This window comes from Gambusia affinis, linkage group LG05, assembly GCF_019740435.1.
Source record: "Gambusia affinis linkage group LG05, SWU_Gaff_1.0, whole genome shotgun sequence".
In the NCBI taxonomy this organism is placed as follows: Eukaryota; Metazoa; Chordata; class Actinopteri; order Cyprinodontiformes; family Poeciliidae; genus Gambusia; species Gambusia affinis.
This window is the reverse complement of record NC_057872.1, coordinates 21,784,148-21,804,856: the sequence shown is the minus strand read 5'-3', so window position 1 is coordinate 21,804,856 and position 20,709 is coordinate 21,784,148. Positions and strand designations below refer to the sequence as shown.

The following is a 20,709-nucleotide window of genomic DNA, read 5'->3' as shown; positions in this document are numbered from 1 at the left end:
TTTGAAACATGTTTACAATGAGAGCCAGCAAGGTTTCCTGTGTCTGTATGCCAAGGCACTTTTCACTTAGACATATTGTTACATAGAGTGGACCACCATCGAATTGCGGTTTAGTATTGCAGAATTTGTTGTGAAACACAACCTCCAGTTATTTGTAAAAAAATTGGTGATTGGCAGAATTTTCTGTACAGCCCATCTAAATTATTCAAAATAAAATGCAGCTTGGGATCCTAAAATACCTCAGTGCAATGTGACTAGACACAATTTTGGCTGGGCTTTGCAAAGAATCCAGAGCGACATTCATTTTCCTTGAAGCCGATTCCTTGTATCACCCAAATCGTGATACAAGGAAGACTGTGAAAGTTAATGCCAAGATGATTTCCACCGTGAGTACTAATGCATACTAGCACATATTTGGTGTCTGTACTATTACAATAGGGATTCATAAACATTTTTAGAAATGGTCTCAAGTATTTGGAAATTACAACCATTGATGTGTGGCTCTCCTCCCTATTTCCTACAAATACAGTGTTCCACTGTGGTTGGCACAAACTTGGACCTTTTGTAATGTTTAGACATTATTAGTCACATCATCACTTGAACCATAATAATGCCATAAAAGGTGATCAGGTAAATACATCAAGAATTAAACATGTTTTATGAAATATTAGGATTCAGAAATGAAGCAAAGAAAACCATAGGACATTGAAGGTTTAATGAGTATCAGAAGAAACAATTGTAATATTGTATGTGATATGTGATGTTATGAAATGTATGCAAGAAAAAGTATGACTGAGTTTCAAGTAGGGTTTCTGCAGCTCCTCTCGTAGCAATACCTTAGCTGCTTCGAAAAAAGCCTTTAAAGTTTGATAGTTGTGTTTACAAAGAGGTGAAGTTTAAAACAAGCAAATCAAACCGTCCATTTTGTGTGTTAGGTTTTCTGGTTCTCCATGCTTTCCAGGGCCTGTCTGCACCCAATGGTTCCAATGTCTTGTCAAAACAACCACATGTGAGTTGAAATGTGACAGGAGGAAAAGCAGCGCATGACAGAAATGGTTGTTTGTCAGACAAAGATTGTGTTGTTGAGTCCTGAGCCACGTTGTCCCTCCCAGTTCTCCTTTGGTAAGATTCATTGGACCACTGATCTGATTGCAGTCTCATGACAGAAATCACACAGCTCATCCCAATCAGATCCAAGTTATTTTTCTCAAACACTGGTATCATTCTTACATTGGGAGTTAACACCACAAAAACCATCAACAGCTGACTAAGAAAACTGTGGAACTGAATTTTCTGCAGATGAATATAACATTGTACTTGAATATTACCATAATATATGTATTTTTAGCAATTTCTTTCTGTACCTGCAGGTTATTGCAACTCTGCTCTCAACCCAGCAAGGCTGAGGAAACCTTTGCTAATTAGATTTCCAGTGGTTAAGCATCCAGACGTTGCCAGGGCAAACTGGAACTGGGATCCTGGAGCTTTGAACAACAATTGAGAGAACAACCCCCACAGGAGAAAGAGGTGGATTCTATAGACTTGTGTTCACGTGTGTGTCAGACATGGTGCAAGACTTATTCCAGGGTAGATACAACCCGTCCTAATAAAAAAATGCCTTGGCAACAGCAGAATTGGGATAATGACTGAGACTTTGAAATTATGAGTCCAAGATTTAGATGTAAGATTTTTAGTTAATAAAAAAAACCCTGAATCTTCTATCAAAGTATATTTTGTGTACCTCTACTTATATAGTGAAACTCTAGAACTAGACCTCCAGAGCTACCTGACAAGATAGACAATTCAACAAGTCGTCTAAGCAGCTGAATAAAAACATGTTAGATAAAGTTGTTGATTTCTGAATGTTTCAGAGATCCCACAGTGTCCAAAACAAAATGGCTTGAGGGAAACATTTTATTAAGTTCATTAGCTTTTATGGTTGAAGAGGAATGACGGGTGGCTTCTTGCATTTTACAAGGAATAGAAAATCAATGGTCCCTTTAGGTCTAGAGTACTTGGATTAATATATCAGCTGCCTTGTGTCAGTATGATATTATTTTTACTCCCCAAGAGCCTCCATTGTGTCATTGTAGGAAGAGGAGAGGATGGGATCTGGCCTGCGATGCATGTGTCAGGAGGCTGGGACCCTCTTTGCCATTCTGCCACTCAGTTAGTTCCCAAGGGAGCACTACTCTGACCTTAGTATCTATGAAATTCAGACAAGTGATGGGTTGTCCCCTCGCAGGGGCCATTGACTGTCACCCCAAGTCAAAATACTGCTCCTCTGTTCTCAATGAATAATCCCTACAGATTAGGATGTGCTTTATACTTCAGCTTCCATGACAGATCTTAAGAGAGTTTGTGTTAAAGTAAAGGCATGCTGATACAAAGAGACGGAAGCCCAAGAAACTATGTCTGGACTGCTTTGATCCAATTTTCTCCTTGTTCTATAAGAATAGAAATAAAGATGTTGGCTTCTCATAAAGATTGAATATTCGATAAAAATGGATGTTGTTGACTGACACTGAGTGCACTAGGAATTAGTCTTAGGGAGCAGCAGGAGTGCCTCCAGTAAGGCTTGCTCCCAGGACTTCTTTATTCAGACAAAAAGCTGGCCAGACTTTACACAGAAGGATCTAAAGCAGGATTCAGACAGTGAGGCGGTACTCTGATCGATCGGTAAATCGCTGCAGGCATCATCCATCGTCTTCATGTCTATTTGCAATGGGAAAGAAAAAGCCCAAAGGACCATCAGAGAAAAAGGGATTGGGCGTGCATCAGTGAGATCCCTTTCATTTGTCTGCCTGCTGTTAATTATTTACATTAATCTTCAGAGAGACCTATAACTCCCCTAACCCTCTGTGCCCTCTGTCAGTCAAGATGCACCTTCAATCTTCTGGGGTGCTCATGGTATTTAAAATGAGGCTTGCTCTGGTGGCACCTAATCAAATAGATATGTTAAAAAATGCTGGGTGGCATTTGTTCACACCAATAAGCCTCAACTGTCTTTCAAATCTCATATATGGAAGTGAATGTTAACTGGCATCCAATCTCTTTGGCATCAATAATTCAGAATGTTATAGGGACACACAACCTGAACCCTACATTGACAAAACTCCGAGCACTGTCACTCCCTCAAGGACGTCATAACTGGATACTCCTTTGAGGCCCTAGATGTGAAATTCAGCGCAAGTTGAGAAAAAGCTGAGTGTTTCTGTTTTCTGTATTTTGCGTGTTTTCACTTTTACCTTTCTACTTGAGGGTCTTTAATCTGATGTAGCAGCTGAAGTAAGCCAACTTATCCGCTTGAGGAAAACCCCAGGGGAATGCTTAGAGGTGGATGCTGAAGTGTTTAGGTATTCTAACTTTCCCAAAGTGCATTTTGCCAAAGAAAACAGAAAATGTGTTCCAGTGCTGAAATTTTTTCAACTTCACATTTTACTTGACAGCTTTCACTTGTCATACAACTCACTTACCAATGCAACTCAATAAGTTAGAATACCCCCCCAAAAAAGTGTAGAGCAGTGAAATATTTCAGATTGCATTTTATATAGATTAATCAATGACAATCATCAAATGACAGACAGCGTCAAAAGTGTTTCATCAAGGCTAAAGAGAAAAGAAAATGGAATGATCTATATTTCACTTTGTGAGTTGGTTTACTAAAGTCAATAAACTTTTTGATGATATTCTGATTCATTGAGACAGAAATGCTTCCACAGTGGAGGATTGTAAGATTCATATTGCAAACACTTTCATACATCAAGTGAGGAAAAGCCCCATATCATATAAAAAAAAAAAACAAAAAAAAAACAAAGAAAACAAAGAACACAGGAAATGCAGGAAGCCCAGGAATTTGCCTGCATTATAAATGTAGTTTGTATGAGTGCCATTGCATTCATTTGCATGCTGCCTGTCCAAGTTTGGAATAGTAAATAGTAATAGTAAATCAAATGTTTTGATTTCTCTGTTACTAAGGCTTGACTTGCCAGATGCAGATTCTTCTGACAGCATCTTGAACCTAAAACATTTGAAATAAATACTTGAAAACAAAAGAAACATTTCATCCAAGTTGGACAGAACCACAGAGGGAATTACACTTCTGTTGCCCAAATGGCAACACAGAGAGAGCAAGTAGCTTAGTCTGCCAATGAGACTGCTATCTCTGATATGGTTTTACAATCAGCAACATAAAAAAACTGTGGTGGGCAAACCTCCAAAATCCAATTTCTGTCACAACAGATGCAGTCAAACATAAGACTTAGAGACTATTACATTTGTTTTCAAATGCAATCTGTGCATAAACTGGAAACTAAAAGTATGTAGTTATTGCAAAATACTTTCAAATGTCCCCACATATAACTCCTTGTAAAGATGTTCCTTCCTGTTTTGTTCTTTACTTGTCATTATTGTGTGCCATACACAGAGCAAGTCAGGGTTTCTTTGATCTCCATCTTCCCTTTGGTACAAATGATTTTCTAAATAATGTTACATCCTGAATGAGTTATCAGTCTACCGCAGTGTTTTTGCCTTCTATTAAAAGAAATAAATTAAGAATCACATCTTTAAAGGTCAGTCGATCACAATGTGCTACAAGTGATAGCAGAACTAGATTGGTACCTTTTTTTTCCTGTGTAGATCAAAATGTCTTCATATTAAATAATAATCTTTTGATGTCACTGTGATGCAAGAAAAGGGCCTCCTGCTTCCATCTCTTAGTCTTGACAAAAGAGGAGGCCACAGATTTAGCTTTGCCAAAGCTGAGATTTAAACTCCAACGATAAGACACAGGAAGACAGGATGGCGGAGACTTGATCAAAGGATGATAAAGAGCTATGAAGATTCCTCCACTGCCTTTATTCCTTGTTAGTGGAGGTAATCACACAGCCGTCAACGTGAAGATCCATCACTGTCACGTTGTCCCAACAGGACTTTCAGGACATGAATAGAAAGAAGAGGCAGCACAGGCCCAAGGGACAAAAGAACATTTGGCAATATTTATTTTAAATGAGAAGAAAAGCAATGAGCCCTGCTTTTATAAGCAAAGGGTTTTAGCAACCTGACTGGTCTATGCTGATGCGGGAAAATATAAATCAAGAGTAAAAGTGAGGTTTCTTGGTGAGAATGCTTCTCAGAGATAATGGCATCATCATGCCGGTGTGGTTCTCCATTCCTAGGAAGATTAAACACTTTATCATTGTCGTTGGGACAAACATACTCTACGGCAAGTATCCAACCAATTATTTGTCGTTTTTTTTCCACTCAAACCAGAGATCCACATGTCACCTTCATCCCACAAAACAAGCTTTAAAAAGGGAAGATGAAAAGAGACAGCAGTCTTATCAGGACAGTGTTACCTTTCAGGGGTAGTAGCCCACGGTGGCAGCTGACCTCACTTTTATTACCGCTGTCTTTTACTGATGATATCATCCAAACCCATACTGAAGGCCCCCGCAGCTTCCGACCTCAGTTTATCTCATTTTATGGCTGTAAGAACTGACTTCTACAAAAAAAAATAAAAAGCCAGTAGCCACAGGCAAGCATACGCCAAAGAGCAGTGAGGCTCCTCGCACCTCATCAAAGCCTGCAGCGAGTCATGGAACATGTACGATATAAGGTGAGAGAGAGGCATCAAACAAGAAATAGGACATGAACAGTGACAGCAGAAAGACAGAAATCCCAATGAGGAGGGAAGAGAAGACAGGAATGACAGTGTCTCATAGCTCGCTGATCTGGAAGCATTTAGACAATAAATCCCAACTTTCAGATTGACAGGCTGTGTTTTAACAACAAACTATAATTACAGGAGCCACAAAACACAAGTGAATGTGCAAATCCTGGTGTCCAGTCTTTCAAATACATTTTCTGTAGTTTTCTTCTGAGATTAATTAGGCACTCAGAGAAGATCACATTCTCCGTGGCAGTCTCCTGTGGTATAAATTTGACTTTGAATCAAATGCAACAAAATTTTTAGTGTCATCATTTCAACAGGTGAAATCTGAAGCCAAGAGACCAAGTCACATGTCTGTGAAGTTTCATTTTGAAACTGATTGAGCTGATCACAGAAAGAATCCCATTTTACCTTGGATCCATGTTCAAATCCTTTAAGCTTCATCAGCTTATGGGTGCAGCAACAAGAAGAAGTAGTCCTACACAGGGACCTGTTTAAGATTGTAATTATTGACAAAGACAAAAACTCAGACCAACTAAGACCTCTTAATTTGATCAAATATTGCATCAACAGTCAATCATTTAGCACCACTGTACAGTTGATAAATAAGGCAAGTCTCACTGGATGTATCTTCAAGTAAATATTTTGAGATTTTTTTTTAGATTGGTCCATTTTATATCTGCCGAACTTCTCAATTATATTGTTGGTAAAATAAGCTCTGAGGGCATCAATCAAAGTTGTCCACTATTTTGGATACATGAGGCCCTACTGGCACTTCACTCCATCAATTGGGTGCTAATCTTTACGCATACGTCTACTGTGACTGAATTGTGTGTTAACGCATGGCCTTGATCCTGGTATAGATAACATTGCCTTTCCTAGGCTTAAAGAGGATAAGGGCTTATCTCTGTTAAACCTCCAACAGTCATTAGAGGCAGCAGAGCTTCCTTAGAAGTCCATCTAATTGGGGCTCAAATCGTCTCTCAAGCCTTACTTTCCTCAAACGCTGAAATCAGTGCAATGAAGATGTATTTCACTGGCATTGGATCAAGAATGTCATTATTTTAGTGTTAGCATGAATAATACCACTATAGAAAAAAAAAGTTTTATCTAAAAGGGTCAACTTTTCTGAATTTATATTTATTGAGATGGGTAACATTTGAAAACACTCTACCTTGACAGACTGCTCTTTCAAGTTCCCCAAATCAGCAGTACTTCTTCAAGGCTTTATGTCACGCTTCAAATAAAACTACAATTCATACTAGTGGATCAAAGCACTGCACATTATATTTATCTGTCAAATCTCTCAATGTTCAACAGAAGCTGTTTTCCCACTTACTAGAGAGTCTCCTTCCAACAGTCCACACATCCTTCTCCTCCCTTTCTCCTCCCTCTTCATCTTTTCTCTAGCTTTGACCAAGCAGTTTTAATAATAGAAAAGTGAGGGGACAAACGAGGCCATCCATAAAGAGGCCAGACACCGGCGTGAGCATGCTGTTGAGTCTGGGTGGTGGTGTCATTAAGTGCAAGTGCGTGATAAATGCACTGTGCTTGTCGGATTTGAGCTTCTCATTAGTCTGTGTTCAGGAGCAGACCTGGGGCCATTACTCTTGCAGCTGCCTTGACAACAGGCTGATTGTGTCTGCGTTCAAGAGCAAAATAAAGTGGATTTCTATTGTAAAACTTGTATGCAGACAGGCATTTTAAACAAGGCATTGCACCTTTTGGGAACCATCGTTAAACATCTTCCAGGTTCAGACAATAGTTCTGCTGAATTTAAAACTTCCACTTTCCAAAGGATAATTCCAAAATTTTAATTGGGTTAAATTGGTTAAATAAATATTACCAAAATAACACCTAGAATGTTTGCAAAAACCAGACACATCTTCAGTTTACTTAGCCACTTGTAAACTCACATAGGAAATCGGCCAACTTATTAAGATGGGGAAAACAATTTGTGTTCAATCATCTTGAACACAAGATGACTTTGGTGCAATTTATTAAGATTTCCACACATACACACACACCACTAAATGTAGACATAGATCTTAATGTAGACATTAAATGTAAGGAATATTATTTGAAAACTTTGAATCAAATTATAATAAAACACCCTTCAAATAAACAGCTTACCTTCATTTTGCTGGGATGTGGTTGAAAAATTATTATAACTGATCAAAAAGCCATCCTAAATGTGCCTGAAATGAATTGTTTTTGTTTGAACTGCATATGGACAGGTCATCTGACCAAAAAAAGTATCCAATATTTTCAATTCTAGATAAAGATAAAACACCAGCTAACCTGAAATAGCTGTGAGAAAAAGATGCTCCTGGATGTCCAGTGTTTTAAGGGTAACTGCTTCAGTTTGTTGCCTTCAATATTGGAGTTCAGTTTTTAACAGACTTGTCAATCAACAATCACCAAAAACATTCCTCAAAAAACCTTTAAGAAACTTCTAGACCTATTACTTAATATAGTCTGGCTCCTTGAAGGGAAAATCTATACAAAGCCCCCCCCAAAAAAAACAGCTAACATTGGATCAATAAGAACAGACCAGTTTTGGTTTCAGGTTTTAAAGCTTTGATTAGAATTTCAACGTTTTGACGTGGCTGGAAACCAAAATGCCACTGTTATGATGTTGATATGAATAAGATATGAGGCTTCAGAAATGTGGACACATACACATTTCTGAAAAAGCTACACATCACCAGATATTACACTTCAGTATCTTAAGACACAGAAAAAAAAAAAAAAAAAAGATCTCTTGGACATTATCCCCCAAAACTCTAAATCTCTATCATTTCAAACATTCTCTTCTGCAAGTGTAAATCTAAGGGTGTTTCCACTTCTAATATTCTAGTAGACTCAGCTATGAATATGGAACAAATTTGCAACATTTGTTACGTTTTCAGCTGGTGCAGTTTGCTTTCATATAACACTGTGCCAAGCAAACCAGATCCTGGTCTTTGGTGTGCTCTGCATTAACATTTGCTTTCAAACCTTTTACTTTTTTTTACAATCAACAGGGCAAACAAACCAGCAATAGATTAAAGCAGACTTTTGCTTTAATAAGCAGGGCTGGTGTGAATGCACCCTAAATCTTACATTTTTTCTTAATCCCATAGTTTCCATTTGTTGTCCTTAAAATGTTGGTTTTAAGTTTGCGTAAAAACTGTAACACAACTCTGTAGTTTAGTCTTGTATGTACTGCTATCCTTAAAATTACACCACATATTTCAAATGGGCCTGAAATGAGAATGTGCCTGAGACATTTACTCCAAACTTCTTGATATATTTTGAGGCAACAAACCTATTAATATCTACTGAAGATGACAGACTGATAATGTGCGAACGCAGCAGCTGAAATTCCAGTGCAGAGCAAGTGTGCGTGCCTGTAAGAGTCACTGCTTCATACCATTCATGCTTCATATTTCTGATACATCTGGCTTTGATAAACAAAGCATAAAATAACTTTAAGAGTTGTTGACTTTTGTCTGAAAAGCAGAACTCTTTGAACTGAGTTGTTACCAAATTTTCCTGAAACAAACCATAAGAAAAGCTTACTCTAGAGGTAATCTTTTAGCATAACCAGAAGTATTTCAGTGACAATGAATAGAATAAAAGTATATAAAATAATACATTTTTTAAATATTTCACACTTTTTATGTATTTAATCATACTGCATACCAAATAGACTCTTTAACATCTGGAGTCTAAATACCTTTTTTAAAGCAAGTGTTTATATATTGCAAGACATTTGATTGCTGAAACAATTAATTGGTTTACTCGTGATGAATCGATTATTGAAATAATTGTCAAATAATTCAGTAACTAGAATATAGACTCAAAAAGATAATTTGTTGAAATAGCACCTCCAGAGCAGTGATATATGTCATAGCTTTTAAGATGAATCAAACACATTTGCCTGTAAATATGTTCTACCCAAAATTCAAGTGGTGTAAATTTAGCTTCACCTGATTCCATTTCTCTAAATAATAATAAAACATAAAAAAATCCAACTTACGCCTTTTGTTATAAAATTATTAACTGGTAAATTAAAAACATATATGTTAAACACATTACTTTTGTGCTGTATTAATTTTGAATCATATCAGAAGGGTCTGAGCTTTTCACATGTTGGTGTTACAATAAATACTTTTTTAAGCTCCATATTCATCCTTTGCTACAAATGATGAGCATACAATAAAGGGAAGCTGTGGTATTGCATTTTAGCCAGTAACATGCTTCGAGTATTTCATTTGCCAAAAAAGATACACACAGTACACATTTCATCTAATTACGTGTATAACGTCAATAGAATGCTTGTTGATGAAAACTAGAATGATAGAAGCTCATCTGTAAATGCATGACCGCCTCTCTGTGGTATCTGACAGCAGATCATGCTAGAAGCCACACCTACTGGGTCTGCCTGCCTGTATCTGTGGTTAAGCCAGTCGTCTGGTTGTCTGGTATCATCAATTCATAGAGACAAGCATCTGTCCAGGTCTCCTAACTGTACCTCTGTCCTCACTGCCTTTTCAGGCTGTTCTGCAGACAGCTATGTGCTTTTGGCTCAGCAGTGGAGCTTATCACGATCAACACAGGAAATGTGAAGCCACATAGAGCGGCCGCTGACACTTTAATTTGTCACCAGCGATAGGGTTTGTCAAACTATTCATGGAGTTCATCAGCCACCTGGCTGTATTTGCTCACTCTGTCGAAGACTTTTCAGCCCTCTTGAGAAATCTTCCACCACCACGACCTTGATGCTTAACTTTGGCATATTTTTCATGAGCAGGTGCCATGTTCCTCCTCAGCGCAAGACCCTGTGCTGGGTAATGATGAAGTTAAATCAGTGCTTGAAAAAAAAATATATTCCCTCAATAACTGAGACAATCACTTAATGCAAAACAGTGTTATGGTTACAGCAGGGGGGGGGGGGGGGGGGGATAAACAGCTGAAGAGCCACTGGAAACTCTCAGGTAAATGGAAAGAATGACTTTCTGGAGTTCAAGGTGAACATCTTGGAAGCATTCACAACAATCTTAGCGAAAGGCTTTTCCTGGCATAATCACCATCACAAGCCACAAGGAGTAATTGTTACCAGTTTCCTCTACAACGATACATATCATCAGCTGTCAAATTCTGTTCATGAAACAAAATACATAACTTGCTGAAGTTTAAACAATGCATGAGAAGGAGAAGTAAAGGGTGTTAGTGTCATTGAAGATGGCATTATTGTATGGTGGTACGAGAAAAAGTGGTATACTATCAGAAACGGTTCATCTACAGAGTTGTTTTTTAAGCAAATCATCTGTCAGATTTACAGTGGTGCAGAATAAAATGTTATTCTGTCAGAGGTTAGACAGGCTCGTCCGTGATGACAGACAGTCAAGTAGCTGAAATAACCACTTGGTATATCCAAGGTATTCAGAACATGTCTGAATGTGCGACACATAAAACCTTAAAGCACATGAACGGCAGAAGACTAGACAGGGTGCCACTCCCATCAGATAAGAACAGGAAACTGAGGATACAATTTAAACAGGTACACCGAAAATTACCAGACTGGAAAAAAATATAACCTTGTCTGTTGAGTCTTGATTTGCAACTCTCAAATGGTAGGGACAGGAATTGGTGCAAACAAAGCATGGATTTATCCTGCTTTGTACTAACTGTTTAGGCAGCTGGGTAAGGATAAAGAGGATCATTTTTTGGCATGCTATATGACTCTTAGTTCCAAATGAGAATCATTTAATTGCCATAGCTTAAGGAAAATCTTCATCACTAATATGTTACATTTATCAGGATAATGCATTCTAATTCTGTGAAAGTTTAGAGCTACTCTGATCTTTGAAAATCAAAATGAAGACCACATTATATAACAGTATTTATTTTACATTTATATAATTTAGGCAACACACAAAACAGTTTTTACAGTTGGAATAATGTTGACAATATATTGTTGGTCTTTAGATTCAAAATTCATTAAGTTTCAGCACAGCACACATAAAAGTGTATATATAAACACTTGCTTCCTTGACCTTACATTGCTAATTTAAAAGTTTGATTCCTGAAATATTTTATCTTCATAGCCAATGGCCCACTGGCCTTCCAAAAACCAAACATTTGGCCATTTTACAAAATTAATCACATCCATGTTCTATTTAAGCTAAGGCTTCAGGTAAAGAAATGCTTCGCTGAAACCATTACCAACAAGATGTAAGCATAATAGAAATGACAAGTAAATTAGGAATTGGTTGAACTCTTCCTGTCTACTTTCACATCCACTTTCCATAAGACAACAGAAAAACCCCCAAAACAAAACAAACAGAAAAATGGTTGCGTTCGAAAACGATGCATCACTCGGCAAACAGAATGAGATGATTCACTTTAATCTCTGAGATTTAATTTCCTTACTTCTGTCCAAGTGATTTGCTACTGCAGATGTCTTCTCTCTATGCTTAAGCCCTCAGGCCATATGCTCCAACTACACAGACTATGAAGCGAAGGGCTTTTAATCAGTCTTCTCAATGATGGAGCACATTCTGTCATTAGAAGACACAAAGCTTTGTTTGAGTCTCTCACTTCCAAGTATTCCAACTGAAGTTAGGTCTGAGACCCTTGCACCTTTCAGTGCATTGTGTTTTTAACTTTGTGGCTTTCTCCTCTATTCGAGGTGGTAGCCGTCCTAATGTTCACAAACACATTTTGAAGTTTATTTTCGTAGGGACAGTCTCATAAGAACACTGTTAGCATTGATTAATTTTGTTCTTGAACTTAACTTTAATTGTTTCCTATTACAACACGCACACTTGTTTTCTGGGAAAGAACACATGCTGAACCAAAAAAATAAATAAATAAATAAACATAAGAATACATGAAGTGTTTATTCAAGGATAGTTGGAATGGAAAAATGGCTACCATTACAAAGAGCTTTTGATTTTACATCATAGTTTCAGTCTAATCCTTGTCCTTCCAATCCAGTTGGAGAAAAGCATGGAAAGAAAAATATATTGTTTTCCTTTTGGGCTTCACGAAGCAGCTTGATACACCATCAAGCTGAGTACACAGCCAAAAGCTGAAGAAACAATCCCCCCTCTATCTGAAGCAGCTATTTTGGATCTTATCCAAGGAATCAAATTTAATATGAGTTGGATAAAGGTTTTTGACACATTGCATTAATAGGGAAACATGAACATGAAGTTCCTCAGCACAACTGTTTGCTTTTTGACAACAAAATCTAGATAATTTCTGCATAAGGGCAGCCAATTTGAGAATGTAGTTATAATAATGCAAAGGTCGCATAGCCAAAGAATGAGAGAAAGATGTAAACATATAGCCTAATGATACATTTTTAACGTTACTGACAGATCCATTATTTATTAATTGACTTATTGTTGACACGAAATGATGAATAAATAACAATTATTCCATACTGGAGTTCTGTACTTCAAGTTTAGATAGTTTAGGGCAGGGGTCACCAACCTTTATGACACAGGCAGCTACTTCACGGGTACAGAGCAACATGAAGGGCTACTTCTTTGATACAGACATAAATTTTCTTGGCTCAGCCTTTATAACAATAATACATATATGTATATATGATTACATGCTGCCTGATCATATTAATATTAGGGACTATTCACAATAGTTATCAGTAATGATTTACCATGGGAGCTATGGTTAATTGCTATTATGTGATCAGAGGTTCTTAGTTCACAGAGTTTTAAGTTTGATTCCCTTTTGGAGCTTTTCTGTGTGATTCTAAATTGCCCACAAGTGACAGAGTATGGATTGTTGCAGATGTACAGCTGGACGCACTGTGAGATTTTCCTTTAAATAAAAAAAGAAAAGTTATTGTATTTTTATTATCCAACCCTCTTTACTATTAACAAAATAGAGAGAAGAAAAAGTTATTTTGTGCCAAACATCTTGTATGTAGCACTCTTCTGTGGGGGTCAAAGGGCAGCCAAAGCCTAAATCTTATTGGTCAGTTTGCTTTTTCTGTGAGCTAAAAATGATGAATGGAGTTTGACTCTCCCATAGTTCTAAGATCCTGCCTGTATTTTTTACAGTGTGCGGTTCTGGCGGGTTGCCGGTTTATTATCTTTTTTGTGGTTTCGCGAATTAAAAAGCTGACGGGTAACCTCTTGGCTGACACCAGCAGATGTCTCAAAAAAATGTCCGACCGATCGGAAGATATGTACAAAACTATTACTGCACCTGACCTGCAAGAGCACAACCACCTCTCCAACGCCCATCATGTGCGCGTCGCACAAAAGCCACACAAAAGCCACACAAAAGCCGCACAAACCTAAACCACTAAAGCAGCGCACCTTTTTTTCCCCCCGTTTTTAATTTTTTTTTTACACAAACGATGCTAAATTCTAAAGACATGGAAGCGAAGCAGACCCGGTATATCCACGGAAAGAGGAGGAGGCTGATTCCCAGGTTCAGGAGGAGAAGGTGAGGCAACAATGTTAGCTTACGTTTCGAGTACATTAAATTGTTTAACCCACAGTCTTAGCCCAACTGTGGGTTGGGGAAGTAAAGGATCTGCAGGGATCCAAACCGCTCTTAAACTACCGGAGGTCCAAACTCTGCTCATTAATTTTTAGCTTGCAGAAAAAGTGCCGAGTCGCCAAATAAACGAAAGCAAACTGACCAATAAGATCTTAGCTTTGGTGTGTCCACCCCCACAGACTCAGATGTGCGCTGCGTCCAAGATGTTTTGACACATAAAATATTTTTTTACCTCCACAATTTTGTTAATTGTAAAGAGGGTTCAATAATAAAAATTTCAGAATTAATTCTTTTCTAATTTTACTTCAAGGAAAATCTTAAGGTAGGCAGAGTTGGAGCATCTGTACAGCTGCAGGCGCTGCTGCCCTCCGATAAAATCCTGCAGGCGTCTGTGCAGTTCTGAACTTTAACCATAGAAAAGAGTTTTATGCATAAAGGAATTTATTTTAAACATTTTTTATAATTTACTTTAAAAAATCTAAATATAAACAAATGTTATTAATTCAATGTACAAAACATTAAATTCAGTAATTTCGTTGGCAGTGCTCCCTAATGACAATGGCTATTTTTAGAACTTGCTCGCAGGTGACTGACAAGGTCCCCTCGGGCGACCAGGTGCCCGCGGGCACCGTGTTGGTGACCCCTGGTTTAGGGGATCCACGTAACTTATTTTTATATGATGTTGGGTTGAGTATGTTAAAGATAGCATAAAGCTAAAGTACTAGCTAACTTTAGCATGTAAACCACTATTAGTATAGTTCCTGAAATTTACTCTTGATGCTAACATTATAATGCTAGGATAGTAGCAAAATTTGTTAATTGGTTCATGCTTGCATCATAGCCAAACTTTGTCAATGTTCAAATTTTAACTTTTTTTTTAACTGTTAAATTGGGAGTTGATTTTCTCATTGTGGCAACCTCGTTTGAACTACATTTATCTCAGCTTCTGCTATTCTAGATGCTTCAGCAGGCCTACATTTTTGTATAAATTATATTTGTCCTTCCAATATTTTTACTGATTTGAAATTTCCAACTGTGTCTGCTTTTTTCTTAATCAGCATACAAACTAAAGGCTATTTTATTATTTAAAAAAGCATTACCATAGATTTCAGACTTACACTGAAATCAGATCTGCTTGTGTATGACCTTTATTTATTTAAAAAGCAAAATAAATAAATAAATAAATAAATAAAGACTGTTGACGCTTTGCTCACTTAAATTGTAATTATAAACAGCCTTGAGTCAAGCATTGCAGGGCTGCCTGACTTTCACCTCAACATTAAGTAATCCTTGCCTCATTATCCAAATTGACTACATGTTTCCAACCCAAGCTAAGAGATTAAATTGTTAAGAGATGTGAAAGCTGACGTTAAACTGTAGCACCAATCCACAGCTCTTGGGACGGGTTCCTGAAACAGATGTTGGACTGTTTGGTGTATAGCCCTGATTGTCAACACTGCAGAGCTCGTTTTAATCTTTTGGTGGGGCTTCATTCCTTTCACAAGGCTTGATTTATTTAAACTTAGCAGATATAATTTAAACTATGTGGTCTGAAAGCTTTTTGTTTCAGCATGAATACAAAAATGTAAATGCTACTGCTAGACATGGAGCAAAATGCCTGCAGATTGTTTATCCTTACAAAGAGCTATTATAAAACTTGACTGTTTTCTGTTGCTCAAACTGAGACATGTAAGTGCAGTAGTGTGTGCTTTCTCAATCAAACTGACCTTGGCTAAGCATTTTTGGGTGTAAAGCACATGGACCTTTTATTAAAAATGTGGAATCTGTTTGAAGTTTGAATTTAGTGTTTATGTGGGTTTAGTTAGTCAAAGCTCCTCACCAAAGGTGCATAAAAAATAAATAAATAAATCAGAAGAAATGGGTTTTAGAGGGAATGTAATCACAAATCTCATCAGATCACTGTAAAAGAGCATTCCAAAACGTAGCCTAAAAATTGGTAAAAGAGAAAAGTAAAAAAAGGCTTTTTCTTTATAGACGCATGCTGCAAAGACCCAGAGGATTACAGGTTTGTGGATCAATATTTCTGTACTGGGCCTGCAGGCTTTCTAATAAATATACAACAATGTGAATACTATGCCAAATAACTTGTAAAAACACCTGAATTTGGCAATTATATTTTATTTTTTAATTAATCAAAATGTCTAGTAACACTTCATTGGAAGGCATTGATTTCTGTCTTTCTCTGTGAAAATATGACTAAAAGTATTTTTAACCACTCCTTAAAATAAAAAAAACACCATCCTTTTCAAGTACATGTACAGGTAGTTACATATTTATTTGAATGAGTCAAAATTGGTTATTATGCTAAATAAAACTACAAGTCTAAATTGCACAAAGTCAGGACAAAAATTTAAATTTAAAAAATAACACAAACACTGAGGAACAAGGCTGGACATGGACTCATATGTATTTTACACCAAAATTGTGAGGAAGATGGTAATGGGCATAAAAATTAAATTCCCCTAAGCTGTTTGTTGAAGAACTGCCAGTAAGAATGGCATCTAGGGGTTTAACAACTCTTCATAAATTTCTACAAGCCAATATGTTCTCTGGGGGTTCTCTAGCAATTTCTGACTGACTATTGTAAATGTCTATGTGTCTCGTTAAGCATGGTGGAGGATTTCTGATGTTATAGGGCTGCTTCTCTTCCTGAGGATTTTTGTTAGAAGACAATAATAAGGCAAGAATCTTGTGGACTCTGCCAGAAAACTGAAAAAGGGTTGTCATTGGTTCTTTTAACAGGTTAACTATAAAAGTGTTTTTGCCAACTTAAGACATAAAATAGTTCATCAGACAAAGTAAACCTTTTTATTGGCATCCCAGTCACCTGGTTAGAGTACAAAAAGGTAGAGCAAGGATTCCAGATAAATGCTCCAATCTTTTAAAAAAGTAGGGGAAACCTGAGTGTTATTCAACTCTAAAAAAACTCAAACCTATTTAGAGCTCAGACGAACCAATGCCAAATTTCTTGTTCATGTACAAAGCCAATTCTGAATTGGCTTTGTTTGGAAGAGTACTCACGGCAGTAGTTTCAATAATTGTGCTGGGCACTGTTTGTATCTGAATTCTAACTTTTGCATTGCATAGACAACATTGTTCATGCAGCCTCACAAGATTTTAGATAGTGTTTCAAAAATCTATCCGTTGCTTTTCTAAAGAGAACCCAACTTGGGAGCAGTTCCACATCCTCAGGACTCAGCCTAATGAGCAATGGCACTCCTTGTCAGACAAACTATGATCTAACTAAAAGTCATGTTGCAGTGAAAAACATCCACAGGGACTTGAGTCAAGCTTCACCAAAACCCTAAGGGTAAACTTTGTTAAATAAAAGCAGTTCTGTAAATAGAACAGCCTGAAAACATGTACAGCTTGCTGTCATATACAGAACGCAGATAATGCTATGCATCTACAGTAAGTTGTATATTAGGGCTCCCAGAGTCCCAGCAGTCAGCCATTAGTCTAAGCTCTCTGTCCCTGTGTGAAATCCCTCAGCATTCTTTCAGCTTTCTGAGCGGATCCAAGCGAAGACCCTCCGACAGCAAATGTGAGCCTCCACTGCACACATCATTGATACTAATGGGGACGGGTGTAGGGTAGGGTGGCATGCGGATCAGAGTGTGCTGGGGTGTGATGTGTGGGTGCACACAAAGTAGCCAAAGTCAAGATTACACAAATGGAGCTTGTGTGTTTGCTCCGCGGCGCAAAGATCAATTCATGTCACTGCAGCAAATGGTATGACAACCAGTCTCCTCCCCAACACCATCTGCCTCCTCTGTGCCAATTTGTCACAGCACATCGAAGTGTGGCAGTGCCCTCATTTAACACTGAACGATAGCATGGCTTGGAGAAGAAAATGTAGAGAAACAGATGAAGAAGAGAAGAAAATAAGGGCAGAGGCAAAGACTTGAGCCTTTTGGGTAATGAGTGAGAGAGGTCAATGTGAGTTTATAAGAGGGCAAAGACAATGAAATATACACATGGGACATCTTGGTGACTCAAGTGTGAAACAGATACACACAAGAATCTGGGTTTAAATTTGGATCAGGACATTGGATGCTTGACTTTTGTCCCTGAGAGACTTCATGTAAGCTTTAGGGCCAAACTTAAAATATATATATGTGTGAAAAATATATTCACAATTTAACCTGAAATAAGAGAGTCATCTGCAGTCCAACTGTGGCACAAAGTTAAGTATATCTTTCTTTACTCCAACTACAACATCCAGCTGCAGGTTGCAGGAAAATAAATAAACAGGAAACCCATAAATATTTGTGATTACAAATTCTATGATCAAAAAAAATATGTGGGTTAATATTGTATCTCAGTTAATTTGCAGTAAATCTGCCTTCATCACAACAGAAGCTGGGTTTTCAAAAAGCCGCTTTGTGTTTTGACGATCCACACAAAGAGCGTTTCAGAAAGTTCCTGGCAAGTGGGCTTTGAGCAAATGTTCTTACATTTAAAACTATGCTTCTTTCACAGTGGCAGCGACATAGTGCCTGCATTATTAAGCAAGTGGGTGACAAGATATGAAAGCAATGCCCTTCATTCTTTTTGCCTCCCTCTCCCTTACTCCTGCATTTGGCAGAATAACACCTCCATTCAACTCAGCGGTCTGATCGCGTTTCATGCTTGTGCACCCGCACCGACTGCCATTCTGTCCCATTCAACCTACGTTGATGCATCTTTGTGCCATCAATAATGACATTGGGGCCCCTCATGCCACCATGATGCCAGAGATCCAGCACAGCAACAAAACCTCATTCTCATACACTCAACCAGGAATCAGCAGTGATGTTTCCCTGCTGTCAGCAGAGTACATTGCCAACATGGTGGGCTTCTATTCACTTTGACTGATGCAGAATACTCTACTTTGGTCCTGAGCTGCACGTGTGCACAGCCAGCCAAAAGAGGGGATCACAGAACAGTGAAGCTTTGAAAAGCAAGCATGAATAGAGAGAACCAGAATGTGAACATTCAATGAGTGAAAACAGGAGCTCGTGAGGACAAAGCTGGTGTTAACCCTCCACTGTGCTTTTTATTCTTTGGTCAAGCTAAAACAATATCATCATAACCTGCAAAGGCAACACGATCAGAGAAAAAACGGTAATAGCATTACCTAACACACTGCTAAATTTAAACTCCAAAACTTCTCCATTCATCTTTTCATCCTCCATCGGAAACCTTGTGAATTGGAGCAGATACAACCTCCACTGCAGCTACGGAGACATTGTTATATGTCTTTATAATAAATACTGTTCACAATTCCAGCTGTTTAAATCTTTGCATATACATTTCCTCAAATTCATAGCTATGCACTAGTCTAAGACACAATTTTCACATTACAGATATATAAGAAAGGGCTGATCTAAATCTTCAATATACAGAAAGAATGAATGGCTAATCATAAAAAGAGTTGCTATGTGCTGATCCAATCATGTGGTTGGGTTTGAGTCACGCAAAGTTAGGTTGATGTAGACAGCAGAAGCAATATATATTTCCAGCCCTAGTCTATAACAAAAAATCAAAATGAACAGGAATAGTCACAAACACTATGCCTATAAAGTTTATGTTCTAAGGATGTGCATGGAAGCAAACAGAGGGTAAAAGGTCTTAAAATGTCTGACATTTAAGTTACATTACAAGAGGAGAAAAGAAGGTCATGTGATCTTACAGTTTTGTCACGTCCAACGATCCAGTAATCTGTGCTCCTCCTACTCCTCCAAGGTAACGATCTGTCTTGTTGCGTGAAGGACAAACGTGGCTCGGTTGGTGGGCCGTCAAATGAGAAACCTGCTCTTTGAGGATCCTCCTCTAAGAATGCTTAGTCTTCAACAAACTTCCTGTGAAAACAAACAGAAAACCACATAAGAATGCACAATACGAACAGCTGCACAGCAAACCCACTGCTTTAAAAACCTTAGGGGTTTGTCACATTTGCCTAAATGGTGGCCGGTGACCCACAGAGGCCTCATAAAGAAGGGCTTTATGTCTTCTCAGACTAATCTCCTCAGTCACTGTGCTGTCATAACATCACAGCTAACACAAGCAGAGGAGTCATAAAGAGAGCCAGATGTGCTGAGCAGAGCTGGGTTATGGGCACAACTTTGTGATGACAATAAAGAAGCTGAGGATTTTTATGGTTCAGGAGGACTGTAGGTGATGTCTGAGTAGTTTGCTTTTCTGCCTGGAAAACAATGGGTCCATTTGTGAAAACATGCCCAGCTTAATATCCTTACATGAAATGGGCCAAAAGTTCAGAATTGTTTAATTCTCAAGACAAAGCTCCACCCACTCTCCACCGATTGCCAGGAATGTTCTATAAACTAAATGCAGCACCTCGTATAAGATGCCTACACTTGTGTTAAATGCAGGGTACATTATCTAAATCTTGTTTTTGAAACCAATAGTGTGCAGGTTTGTTTATGGAAGATGGGGAAGCAGATATGCTGCAGGTCATTTGCTGCAAAACAAAAACAGTGTTATAGAAA

General features: G+C 38.0%; 1 protein-coding gene across 8 annotated transcripts in view; it reads right to left on the bottom strand.

Annotated features, from left to right (window-relative positions):
- The window catches only part of sema6e (sema domain, transmembrane domain (TM), and cytoplasmic domain, (semaphorin) 6E), a 158,502-nt gene that overhangs the window by 72,912 nt on the left and 64,881 nt on the right, over positions 1-20,709 (bottom strand). For all 8 annotated transcript variants that reach the window (XM_044116573.1, XM_044116565.1, XM_044116566.1 and 5 more), the window contains one exon: positions 19,893-20,061. The gene's annotated coding sequence lies outside the window, so the exon portion shown is untranslated. The remainder of the gene's footprint in view (positions 1-19,892; positions 20,062-20,709) is intronic.